General features: G+C 46.3%; 1 long non-coding RNA gene across 1 annotated transcript; it reads right to left on the bottom strand.

The window, feature by feature from the left end:
* Window positions 1-1,892: 1,892 nt before the first annotated feature.
* On the bottom strand, window positions 1,893-2,384 carry LOC121575860. The gene is made up of 3 exons (XR_006002387.1): window positions 2,288-2,384; window positions 2,059-2,158; window positions 1,893-1,974 (listed from the first exon to the last, which is right to left on the bottom strand). It is a non-coding gene; the product is annotated as an uncharacterized LOC121575860 (long non-coding RNA).
* Between the last annotated feature and the right edge of the window lie 10,065 nt (window positions 2,385-12,449).

Here is a 12,449-nt window from a genome sequence, read left to right as displayed (position 1 = left end):
TAAAAAGGGTTACAAGCCAAATAACCCTTATTTGGCACAACATAGAACCATTTGTTTTTAGTGTGTACATTACATTGTTCACACTTCTCCGCCCTGTTAGGAAACTCAACTGAAACTACAACTGCCATCATCCCCCACTGAGGGAGTAGTGTCATAATAGTGCCCCCCTTAAAAAAAAAAGTGGTTGTCCCACTGGCTATCATAAGTTGAATGCACCAATTTGTAAGTCGCTCTGGATAAGAGCGTCTGCTAAATGATGTAAATGTAAAATGTAAATAATTAGGACATTGATGATGATGTCATTCAGAGCGAGAGAAAAAAAGCATTGTTCCAGAACTCTGTCTACAGACACTAGAGAGTCACAGTTCACCTACACTCTTAGAAAAAAAAGATTATTCGGCTGTCCCCATAGCAGAACCCTTTGAATAACCCTTTTTGGTTCCAGGACCAGGAAGAATCATTTTGGTTCCAGGTAGAACCCTTTTGGATTCAATGTAGAACCCTTTCCACAGAGGGTTCTACATGAAACCCCAAACAGTTCTACCTGGAACCCAAAATGGTTCTACCTGGAACCAAAAAGGGTTCTGCTGCACTGTAAAAAATCAAATAAAATAAAATCTAGTTGTTTCAACTAAATATTATTAAGTAACTGCTTCCACCGGCTCTTTTTTTGTTTACTCAACTTTTCGGTCAAAGTGTTACCTGAATTTAACATTTTTAGTTGGCCCAAACTTAGCTCCAACATGAGAAAATATTGGAAAACATTCAGTCAACATAAAATGATGTGTTTGCTCAATTTGTCTCATATGTTCAATCAACTCGAAATTATTATTTTGGCATTTTACCAAAAAAAAAGGCTGTAAAACTAGTCACACACACACACACACACACAAACACACACACACACAGTGCTTTTAACATACAATGTTTTCAACTTACATATTTGACACATGTTGACGTACAGTACATGATTACATTGTGCATGTTCATATACACAGTAATTGGTATTCAACATGACCTCATCTGGGATTTGAACTTCTTGGTTCACAGCATTCCAATCTTCCTGCTACTGCTACACTTTGCACTTCAAAGTAAATCTGAGCTCTGTTAAAAGTACACTCAAGAAAAACGATTTATCATAGTGTTTAAGGAGTAACATTAAAACAGAGTAATATGCCCTACCAACATTAGACTACTATACAGAAAAACCTACAATTAAATAAGTTAATGATGAGAGAATAGTCAGATTAACTGATAATTGACACAGACATGGTGGGGTAGCAGGAAGATTGAATAATAATTACTGTATAAATGAACATGCACAAATGTAATCATGTATGTCAAGGTGTGTCAAATACGTAAGTTGAAAACATTGCATGTTAAAAGCACTGTATGTGTGACTAGTTCAACAGCCTTTTTTAGGTAAGATGCCAAAAATAATAATTTCGAGTTGAATGAACATAGGACACAAATTGAGCAAACATATCAATTTAAGTTGACTGTTGTTGGAGGCTTGGAGCTAAGTTTGGGCCAACAATTTTTTTTAAATTCAGGTAACACTTTGACCGAAAAGTTGAGTAAAAAAAAAAGGCTTTGGAACCAGTTACTTAATAATAATTAGTTGAAACAACTAGATTAGTGTTTATTTTATATATGATTATTTATTTATTATTATTATTTTGACAGTGCATGGGGACAGCCTAGGAACCCTTTTGGAATCATTTTTTCTAAGATCGTACACAGAAGCTCCCACCTTTAAGTGGAGTCCCCACCTCTCTCTCTTCCCTATTGATGAATTCCAATACCCACCCTCTCATGACATCAACTCATTGTAAACAGCTGTGACAGTCAGAAATAAAAAGTGAGACTAAGTAGTAGTTATCTTACCTGTTAATTACTTTGGCAGTGTAGTTGCTGGGGATATAACTCTCATTGCCTGTTGTTGTGGATCGCACCATCCAAAAATCCCCATCGCTGCAAATAAAGAGATCAGTGCTTTCAACCAAACTACCACATATACTGCATGTACAGCTCCATGCATGTATGTATGTCACTTACTCTAATAACACAGTGAGCCTCTCCCCTATGTGGATTCTGGACTCCAAGGGACCTTGGGAGGGGTAGTTATAGAGGGATACCACCATGGGCCTGTTATTGTCTGAAAAAATAAGAATGGTTTTTAATAGTTGCAATCAGCATTCAGGCTGGGTGGAGGATTCTTTCAGATTGGGTTAACAAAATCAAGAATTCAGAAGACCTATAGAGGAAGCTGGGCCTTTAGTCTTACCTGACATTGCAGGTTCAGTTGGATTCTCAAGAGTTGGCATATTGGATCGTACTTTGATCAGGCAATTCCCCATGACCAGCTGCTTCTCTAGCTGTATGTCTGGATGACTGTATAGGCTGAGAGAGAGAGGAGTGTACTGTCATTTATCTTCTCTTGTCATTCGGGTTACACAAACAAGATGACACAGGGAAAGAATTAACCACAACAAGAAACCATCATTTCCTCAATATCCTGACAAGTTTCCATTCAAAAATGATTATGACGAGCCTTGTACATATTCATTATGATCTAAACAATGACTGACAAAATAAAGGATTCAGGTACACTTTACAATACACAGGCCTTATAAAAGTATAACTACCAATGGAATAACTTTTAATTAGTGTAAATGCAACAAAAAGTGCTTCCATGTTAATGAGTTATAAAGTAAAACTGAAACTTACTCACCTTATTGAACTCCTGTTTAACTGTTGGGTGATGATGATGGGTTGCCACACACAGCTGTCTATATCCTCCTCTGTGTAGCTGATATACACTCAGCAAAGACCAGTGCTGCAACTAAGATTGTGAGTGTTATGTGTCCTGTCTTCAGTGTCTGCCAGTATACTGTACATTTAAAAGTACATACACGTGTATGTGTGCGTGAGAGTGTGGGATCAACACTCTGTCCTATCACAATCAGTGAGAAAGAGAAGACGTCTCCCTCCTCTGCTCCGTTGCTTGGGAGAGTACTCTATCTACACAACTGTGGCTGAGGGGGTAGATTGATGAAGAGACAGAGGCCCACTCGATGAGGACAGGTTTTTATGCCACTAGTAGCTTCCTGTGATGCCAAAGGCCCTGACATCCTGACACAAAACAGTGTGTATGGAGGGGTTGACATAACTTTTCATGTCTATAAAACTGCATTTCTACAAAGTGTACAGTATGCACAAAAACATTAAATAAATATTCTGCTTAAATTACATACTACTTTTCCAGGCTAATGTAATTTATCAACAATCAGCATCAGAGCTTTGAGTCATAAATACATGTACACCACAATAACGTATACACCTACTGAATATACCATAACCAGCTGGGAGGACTGAGTGTGTCAGACTTACAGTAATATCTATATTCTTCTCTGAAAACAAGCTGCAGAAGGAAAAAATCTGCATCCTGTAATGTAATGATGCATTTGATCAGTGTCTTTTCCAGAGCACTGTAAATATATTATTATTCTATGCAGTAATGTGTAGGATATGTACAGTGGGGCACAAAATTAATGACACCCTTGATAAAGATTAGCAATAATTACTATATAAAATATACAATTCTAATACTGAGCTATATCGTATGCTCAACATTTTTTGGAAATGATATTATTTTTATACTAATGCAATTGCTCAGAGAAAAATATTTTGTTTAACAAGTCATATAGATTTAATAATGATTGGCACCCCTAAAGATTCCTATAAATCAAGTAGTCAAAAGTTTTGTATTTGGTCCTGTCAGAGTGGTGTGTGTAGATGAGTGGAAGGAATCAAGCGCAGGAACCAGGATGACTACAACCGTCTTTTATAGTACTGTTCAACACGTGAACAAAAATAGTCGCCTACCCAACCGGGTGGCGCAAACAAATTACGCACAAAACACAGTGCGAAAATACACAGGAAAAGCGCACGCAGTGCGAACTCTCGGGACACGCCAACAACGAGAGAAATAAACCATCAGAGGCAGTCTGACAACAAACAATCACGCATAACACCTGACCCACACACACGAAACTAAATAGGGAAACAATTAAGACACAAATAAGGGACAGGTGTTATGAACAGACAAAACCAAATGAACATGAAACATAGAACGGTGGCCGCTAGTACTCCGGAGACGACGACCGCCGAAGCCTGCCCGAACAAGGAAGAGGAGCAGCCTCGGCCGAAACCGTGACAGTACCCCCCCCTTGACGCGCGGCTCCAGCCGTGCGCCGACCCGGAGCTCGGGGACGACCCGGACGACGCGGAGCAGGGCGCGCAGGATGACCCCGATGGAAATCGGTCAGTAGGGACTGGTCCAATACGTCCCTCCTTGGCACCCAGCACCGCTCCTCCCGGACCGTACCTCCCACTCCACGAGATATTGAAGACCCCCCATCCGGCGTCTAGAATCCAGGATGGACCTCACGGTGTACGCCGGAGCCCCCTCGATGTCCAACGGGGGCGGAGGAGTCTCCTCAATCTCAAAGTCCTGGAGTGGACCAGCTACCACCGGCCTGAGGAGAGACACATGGAACGAGGGGTTAATATTTTTGTAATCAACAGGTAGTTCTAACCTATAACTCACCTCGTTCAATCTCCTCAGGACTTTAAATGGCCCCACAAACCGCCGACCCAGCTTCCGGCAGGGCAGGCGGAGGGGCAGGTTTCTGGTTGAGAGCCAGACTCGATCTCCAGGTGCGTATACTGGCCCCTCACTGCGGTGTAGGTCGGCGCTCGTCTTTGTCGACGTATGGCACGCTGCAGATGGACGTGTGCAGCGTCCCACGTCTCCTCCGAGCGCCGCACCCACTCATCCACAGCGGGGGCCTCGATCTGGCTCTCATGCCATGGTGCCAGAACCGGCTGGTACCCTAATACACACTGAAAAGGGGTTAGTTGGGTGGAGGAGTGGCGAAGAGAGTTCTGTGCCATTTCGGCCCAGGGCACATATCTCGCCCACTCCTCCGGCCGGCCCTGACAGTATGACCTCAGAAACCTACCCACATCTTGGTTGACACGTTCAACCTGCCCATTACTCTCCGGGTGGTAACCCGAGGTAAGGCTTACCGAAACCCCCAACCGTTCCATAAATGCTCTCCACACTCTAGAGGTGAACTGGGGGCCTCGGTCAGACACTATATCCTCGGGTACCCCGTAATGCCGGAAGACATGGGTGAACAGAGCCTCTGCGGTCTGTAGGGCAGTGGGTAGACCCGGCATGGGAAGGAGACGACAGGCCTTAGAGAACCGATCCACAACGACCAGGATGGTAGTATTCCCCTGTGAGGGGGAAGGTCGGTAACAAAATCCACCGAGAGGTGGGACCAGGGTCGTTGTGGAATAGGCAGGGGTTGTAACTTACCCCTGGGCAAATGTCTGGGCGCCTTACACTGGGCACACACCGAACAGGAGGAGACATAAATCCTCACATCCCTAGCTAACGTTGGCCACCAGTACTTCGTGCTAAGGCAGTGCACTGTCCGGCCGATACCCGGATGGCCAGAGGAGAGGGACGTATGAGCCCAACAAATGAGGCGATCGCGTACCTCGAGCGGAACGTACGTCCGACCCACAGGACACTGTGGAGGACTCGGGTCGGTGCGTAACGCCCGCCGATCTCACCATCCACCTCCCACACCACCGGAGCAACCAGACAAGACTCCGGTAGTATGGGCGTGGACTCAACTGACCTCTCCTCTGCGTCATACCGCCGAGACAGAGCATCTGCCTTCCCGTTCTGGGACCCAGGGATGTATGTGATTTTAAACACAAACCGGGCTAGAAACATAGTCCAGCGAGCCTGGCGAGGATTCAGTCTCCTAGCTGCCCGGATGTACTCCAGGTTACGATGGTCAGTTAGAATGAGGAAAGGGTGTTGAGCCCCTCGAGCCAATGCCGCCACACCTTTAGGGCCTGGACCACGGCTAACAGCTCCCTGTCTCCTACGTCATAATTCCGCTCCGCCGGACTGAGCTTCTTACTGTAAAACGCACAGGGACGGAGTTTAGGTGGAGTGCCAGAACGCTGGGAAAGAACGGCCCCTATCCCGGCCTCTGACGCGTCCACCTCTACTTGGAACGGTAAAGAGGGATCCGGATGCGCCAACACCGGCGCCGAGGTAAACAGGTCCTTCAGTCTCCCAAATGCCCTGTCCGCCTCAGCTGACCACCGCAAGCGCACCGGACCCCCCTTTAACAGAGACGTTATGGGAGCTGCCACCTGTCCAAAACCCCGGATAAACCTCCGGTAATAATTCGCAAAACCCAAGAACCGTTGCACCTCCTTCACAGTGGTTGGGGTCTGCCAATTATGCACAGCTGACACCCGGTCTACCTCCATCTTCACCCCTGACGCAGACAACTGGTAACCCAGAAAGGAGACCGACTTCTGGAAAAACAGACATTTCTCTGCCTTGACATATAGGTCATGCTCCAACAGCCGCCTCAATACTCGGCGCACCAGGGCTACATGCTCAGCACGGGTAGGACTATACACCAGAATGTCGTCGATGTACACCACTACTCCCTGTCCCTGCATGTCCCGGAAAATCTCATCGACGAAGGATTGGAAGACTGAGGGAGCATTCATCAACCCATATGGCATGACTAGATACTCGTAGTGTCCGGAAGTCGTGCTAAACGCTGTCTTCCATTCATCGCCCTCTCGAATGCGCACCAAGTTATATGCGCTCCTAAGATCCAATTTTAGAAGAACTGCGCGACCGTGCAGTGACTCCGTCATAGTCGCAATCAGAGGAAGTGGATAGCTGTACTTCACTGTGATCTGATTGAGACCGCGGTAATCAATACACGGGCGCAGACCTCCATCCTTTTCTTTACAAAAAGAAACTTGAGGAAGCGGGTGAAACGGAGGCCCGTATGTATCCCTGTCTAAGAGACTCAGAGATGTACGTCTCCATAGCCTTTCTCTCCTCTTGAGACAAGGGATACACATGGCTCCGCGGGAGAGCTGCTCCTGACTGGAGATCTATCGCACAATCCCCCCCGCCTATGAGGCGGCAGCTGCGCCGCCCGAGTCTTACTGAACGCCAGTGCCAAATCCTCATACTGGGGAATCTGCAGTGCTGGCATTAGATTCGGACTCTCCACCGAGGTCGCCCCTATGGAAACACCCAGACACCGCCCCCTCACATTGAGCAGACCACCCTTTAAGAGCTTTCTCTCGCCACCTAATAATAGGGTCATGAGTCATCAACCAGGGAAGACCCAGCACTACCGGATACGCAGGAGAGTCAATCAGATAGAGCTGAATTCTCTCCTCATGACCCTCCTGCGCCATCATCTGAAGGGGTGCTGTGACCTCCCTAATCAACCCAGACCCTAACGGACGGCTATCTAGGGCATTGACGGGGAAAGGCTTATCCACTGGAAGGAGGGGAATCCCTAACTCTATACAGAACTGGCGATCTACAAAATTCCCAGCTGCGCCTGAATCTACCAGCGCCTTATGCTGGGAACGAGGTGCAACCTGTGGGAAACAAACAGGCAAGGTTAGGTGCACGACAGAAAGCTCTGGGTAAGCAGGGCGCCTACTCACCTGGGTGGACCCCCCAATGCGTGACCTGCCTTCTCCCTCACTGGAGGACCCGCCCCAACACCTAGCCGCGGTGTGCCCTCCACGACCACAGTTGGTGCAAGGGCCGGGTCCCCTCGGGCCTCCTCCTCCTCCGTTCCCTAGCGCCAGCACCTCCGAGCTCCATAGGGCTCGGCTCGGAGGTGCCGGAGAGTGGAATGGGCAAACCCCTCCCCGGGAACGTCCACGGGTGGCGAGCAGGGTATCCAGCCGGATGGCCATGTCGACAAGCTGGTCGAAAGTCAACGAAGTGTCCCTGCACGCCAACTCTCGCTGGACGTCCTCCCGGAGGCTGCAGCGGAAATGGTCGATAGGGCCCGCTCATTCCACCCTGCATCAGCCGCTAGGGTCCGAAACTCCAAGGCAAAGTCCTGGGCGCTCCTCATCCCCTGTCGGAGGTAGAATAGACGCTCCCCCGCCGCCTTCCCTTCTGGTGGATGGTCGAACACAGCACGGAAGCGGCGGGAGAACTCCGCATAGTTCGTGGTAGCGGCGTCCATTCTCCTCCACTCGGCGTTGGCCCACTCCAACGCCTTGCCGGTGAGACAGGAGATGAGGGCTGAGACGCTCTCGTGTCCCGAGGGCGCCGGGTGTACGGTGGCGAGGTAGAGCTCCACCTGCAGCAGGAACCCTTGACACCCGGCAGTGGAGCCGTCGTACGCCCTCGGGAGCGAGAGCCGAATCCCACTAGGTTCCGGAGATGAGACAGGAGGGCTGACCGATGGGGCTGGTTCGGTTCGTGGAGGTGTGGGAACCCCGCTGGTCTCCCCATCGGTGCAGAGTATTCATCACCCTCCAGGGCATGACAGACCTGGTTGATGCGGTCCTCCTGGCCACGAAGACGTTCAGCCATCTCGGCTGTCGGCTCGGTCGCTCCTGCTGATTCCATGGCTATGATGCGTGATTCTGTCAGAGTGGTGTGTGTAGATGAGTGGAAGGAATCAAGCGCAGGAACCAGGATGACTACAACCGTCTTTTATAGTACTGTTCAACACGTGAACAAAAATAGTCGCCTACCCAACCGGGTGGCGCAAACAAATTACGCACAAAACACAGTGCGAAAATACACAGGAAAAGCGCACGCAGTGCGAACTCTCGGGACACGCCAACAACGAGATAAATAAACCATCAGAGGCAGTCTGACAACAAACAATCACGCATAACACCTGACCCACACACACGAAACTAAATAGGGAAACAATTAAGACACAAATAAGGGACAGGTGTTATGAACAGACAAAACCAAATGAACATGAAACATAGAACGGTGGCAGCTAGTACTCCGGAGACGACGACCGCCGAAGCCTGCCCGAACAAGGAAGAGGAGCAGCCTCGGCCGAAACCGTGACAGGTCCCATATTCCTAGCACGGAATGACTACATCAAGTGTGTGACTCTACAAACTTGTTGGATGCATTTGCAGTTCGTTTTGGTTGTGTTTCAGATTATTTTGTGCCCAATAGAAATGAGTAGTAAATAATGCATTGTGTCATTTGGGAGTCACCTTTATTGTAAATAATAGTTGTATTGTGTTGTATTGGGGTTGTGCAATAGAGCATTATGGAGGTTCTATGTGTTCAGAAGCTTGGTGACATTGTTGAATAGAGAATCAGAGTAAAGAGTGATAGTTGAACATTTTTGGGATATTATTCAATTCAAATTAGTTTTTTCAAATTACAGGAGACGGAGGAGGTATATTATATATTTTTTATTTTTTTTATTTTTTTGTCATTTAGCAGACGCTCTTATCCAGAGCGATTAACAGGAGCAATTCACCACTTTTTTTCAAAGTCGACAAAGAGGGTGATGTTGCTTGAACAGGATGGATGTGCACGTTTGCCGAAAAATTTACCAACACGTTGGAATTTCACTTCTAGAATTGTCAACACTGTGGCGAAAAACTATGAGCAACTGAAGGACACCACCCATATCATAGAGCACCCTACCATGGATGATGATACTTTGTCATGTGCAGATGGGTTCAAGGCAAAGCTGGAAGATTTAGATTTTAAAAAATTACTTCTCACTTTTGAGGAGATATTTGCTCACACAGATGTTGTGTTTGACAGTGCAGCAGAAAGCCATTGGTTTAGCCTACTGTAAGAGAAGAATAGAGAATCTGACAAGCAGAATGGAGGAGCACAAGTCTGATGTAGAATTCAGTGCCATATATGCGAGAAGGAAGCAAGCATGACAGAGGATCCAGAGATTACAAGGCACTGTATGACTCAATTCATGATAACATCAAGTCTCAGATAGCACAGAGGTACACAAGCCTGGACAGCATGCGATTTCTGGAGTTGTTAGATGGTAGTAAATTTGATTAATTCAAGAGAAAATTCCCAGATTATGCTTTGACAAGCCTATTGCAGACCTATATTGCAGACCTATGGCCATTTGTTTGATCAGGAAAGACTGTAAACAGAGCTTCAAGTGTATTACTGTGACGGGGAGATTCAAGGGAACATTGCAAAGCTGTGTGACACAATCCTGTACTACACTGTGTGCACAATTATTAGGCAAGTTGTATGTTTGAGGATTCATTTGATTATTGATCAACTACAGTGCTCTCGGTCAATCCAAAATGTTAATAAACCTCAAACCTGAATATTTAAGAAAGTAAAAGTGAGGTTTTGGCTTTCTTTTGAGAATATCTATGTGTGCGCAATTATCATGCAACTAAATTAAAAACCAAAAGTTCCCCATCTCAGTTGTTTACTTTCATATGTTAAAGTGAGAATAATAAACAAACTCAACATTTACAAATAAACATTTCTGACATTTCAAAAAACAAATCAGTGACCTATATAGCCACCCTTCTTTTCAATAAAAGTCATAAGCCTTCCATCCATGGAGTCTGTCAGTTTCTTGATCTGTTGACGATCAACTTTTTGTGCAGCAGCAACCACAGCCTCCCAGATACTGGTAAATCGACCGTTTAAGAAGGGACCACAAGTTCTCAATAGGGTTTAGGTCAGGTGAGGAAGGGGGCCATGTCATTATTCTTTCATCTTTAAGGACTTTACTGGCTAGCCACGCAGTGGAGTACTTCGATGCATGCGATGGAGCATTGTCCTGCATAAAAATCATGGTCTTCTTGAAAGATGCAGACTTTTTCCTGTACCACTGCTTGATGAAAGTGTCTTCTAAAAACTGGCAGTAGGTTTGGGAGTTGAGTTTGAGTCCATCTTCAACCCGAAAAGGTCCTAACTACCTCATCTTTAATAATACCAGGCCATACCAGTACCCCACCTCCACCTTGCTGGTGTCTGAGTCGAAGTGGAGCTCCGTGCCCGTTACTGATCCAGCCACGGGCCCATCCATCTGGTCCGTCAAGAGTCACTCTCATCTCATCTTCAGATATTTCTTGCCCCAGTCTTGACGTTTCAACTTATGTGTCTTGTTCAGTGGTGGTCGGGTTTCAGCCTTCCTTACCTTGGCCATGTCTCTGAACACCTTGTACTTCTGGGCACTCCAGGTAGGTTGCAGTTCTGGAATATGACAGCACTGGAGGATAATGGGTTCCTGGTAGCTTCACGTTTGATTCTTCTCAAATCTTTGGCAGTTAATTTGTGTATTTTTTTCTCAACACGGTTCTTGCGACCCTGTTGACTATTTGCAACAAAACGTTTGATGGTTCTGTGACCACGCCCCAATATCTTAGCAATTTCAAGAGTGCTGCATCCCTCTGAAATACTTTTTACAATTTTTGACTTTTCACAGTCAGTTAAATCTCTTTTTTGGCCCATTTTGCCTGAGGAAAAAATCTGCCTAATAATTATACACACCTTGATATAGGGTGTTGATCTCCTTAGGCCACACCCTCCCCCATTACACAAATACACATCACCTGATATGCTTAAATCCAATAAGCATTCCAGTTTATACAGCTTGGAGTTGGGAAATATGCATAATAATGATGATATGGTCAAAATACTCCCGAGTGGTGCAGTGGTCTAAGGCACTGCATCGCAGTGCTAGCTGTGCCACTAGAGATCCTGGTTCGAATCCAGGCTCTGTCATAGCCGGTCGCGACTGGGAGACCCATGGGGCGGCGCACAATTGGCCCAGCGTCGTCCAGGGTAGGGGAGGGAATGGCCGGCAGGGATGTAGCTCAGTTGGTAGAGCATGGCGTTTGCAACGCCAGGGTTGTGGGTTCGATTCCCACGGGGGGCCAGTATAAAAAAAATAATATATAAAATAAAATAAAAATGGGTGAACAGCCCTGTGCCCTCTGAAGAACTGAACAGTCTGTGCCCCTCTGAAGAACTGAATCCCCTGGTCCTCTGCTGTCTGTTATTCCCCATGTCCCATATGCCCTTTCATCCACTGGCACATTGTACGTTTCCTCTCAAAGCACTGTGAATAACCCTACACATTTTATCTCATTACTATGTAGAGTCAATCACATACACAAACACGATCACATTATTACACATGAATGTGATTTTACTCCTAGCTTGGACTAGCTCTTTTGTCTAACTGTGTTGTGTTATTGTTTTTTGTCTTCCCAGTCAAATCATGTCCTGCCCTCAGTGGAGGAGTTGGGCTCTTCTCCAACTCCATCCATCCACAATGAGCCTTTTTCTGCACTGAAGTCTCTGAGCACCTCAACCCTGTCCTGCACTGAAGTCAAGCCTCTGAACGCTTCTACTCATGCCTCATACCCTCATTCAATCACTGCTGCCCTTCTCAACACTGTTAGTATCCCTCTCATTCCCATTCCTCATAATATTTTACTATAAATGTCTTTATGAAACGATTTAGTTTAAAATCATTTATCTTTGATGATTTTTCAAATGCGCTTTGTCGTTCGGTCCGCGCCTATAC

The sequence above is a fragment of the Coregonus clupeaformis genome, chromosome 10 (genome assembly GCF_020615455.1).
Source record: "Coregonus clupeaformis isolate EN_2021a chromosome 10, ASM2061545v1, whole genome shotgun sequence".
Taxonomy (NCBI): Eukaryota; Metazoa; Chordata; class Actinopteri; order Salmoniformes; family Salmonidae; genus Coregonus; species Coregonus clupeaformis.
This window is presented reverse-complemented; position numbering and strand designations above follow the sequence as displayed.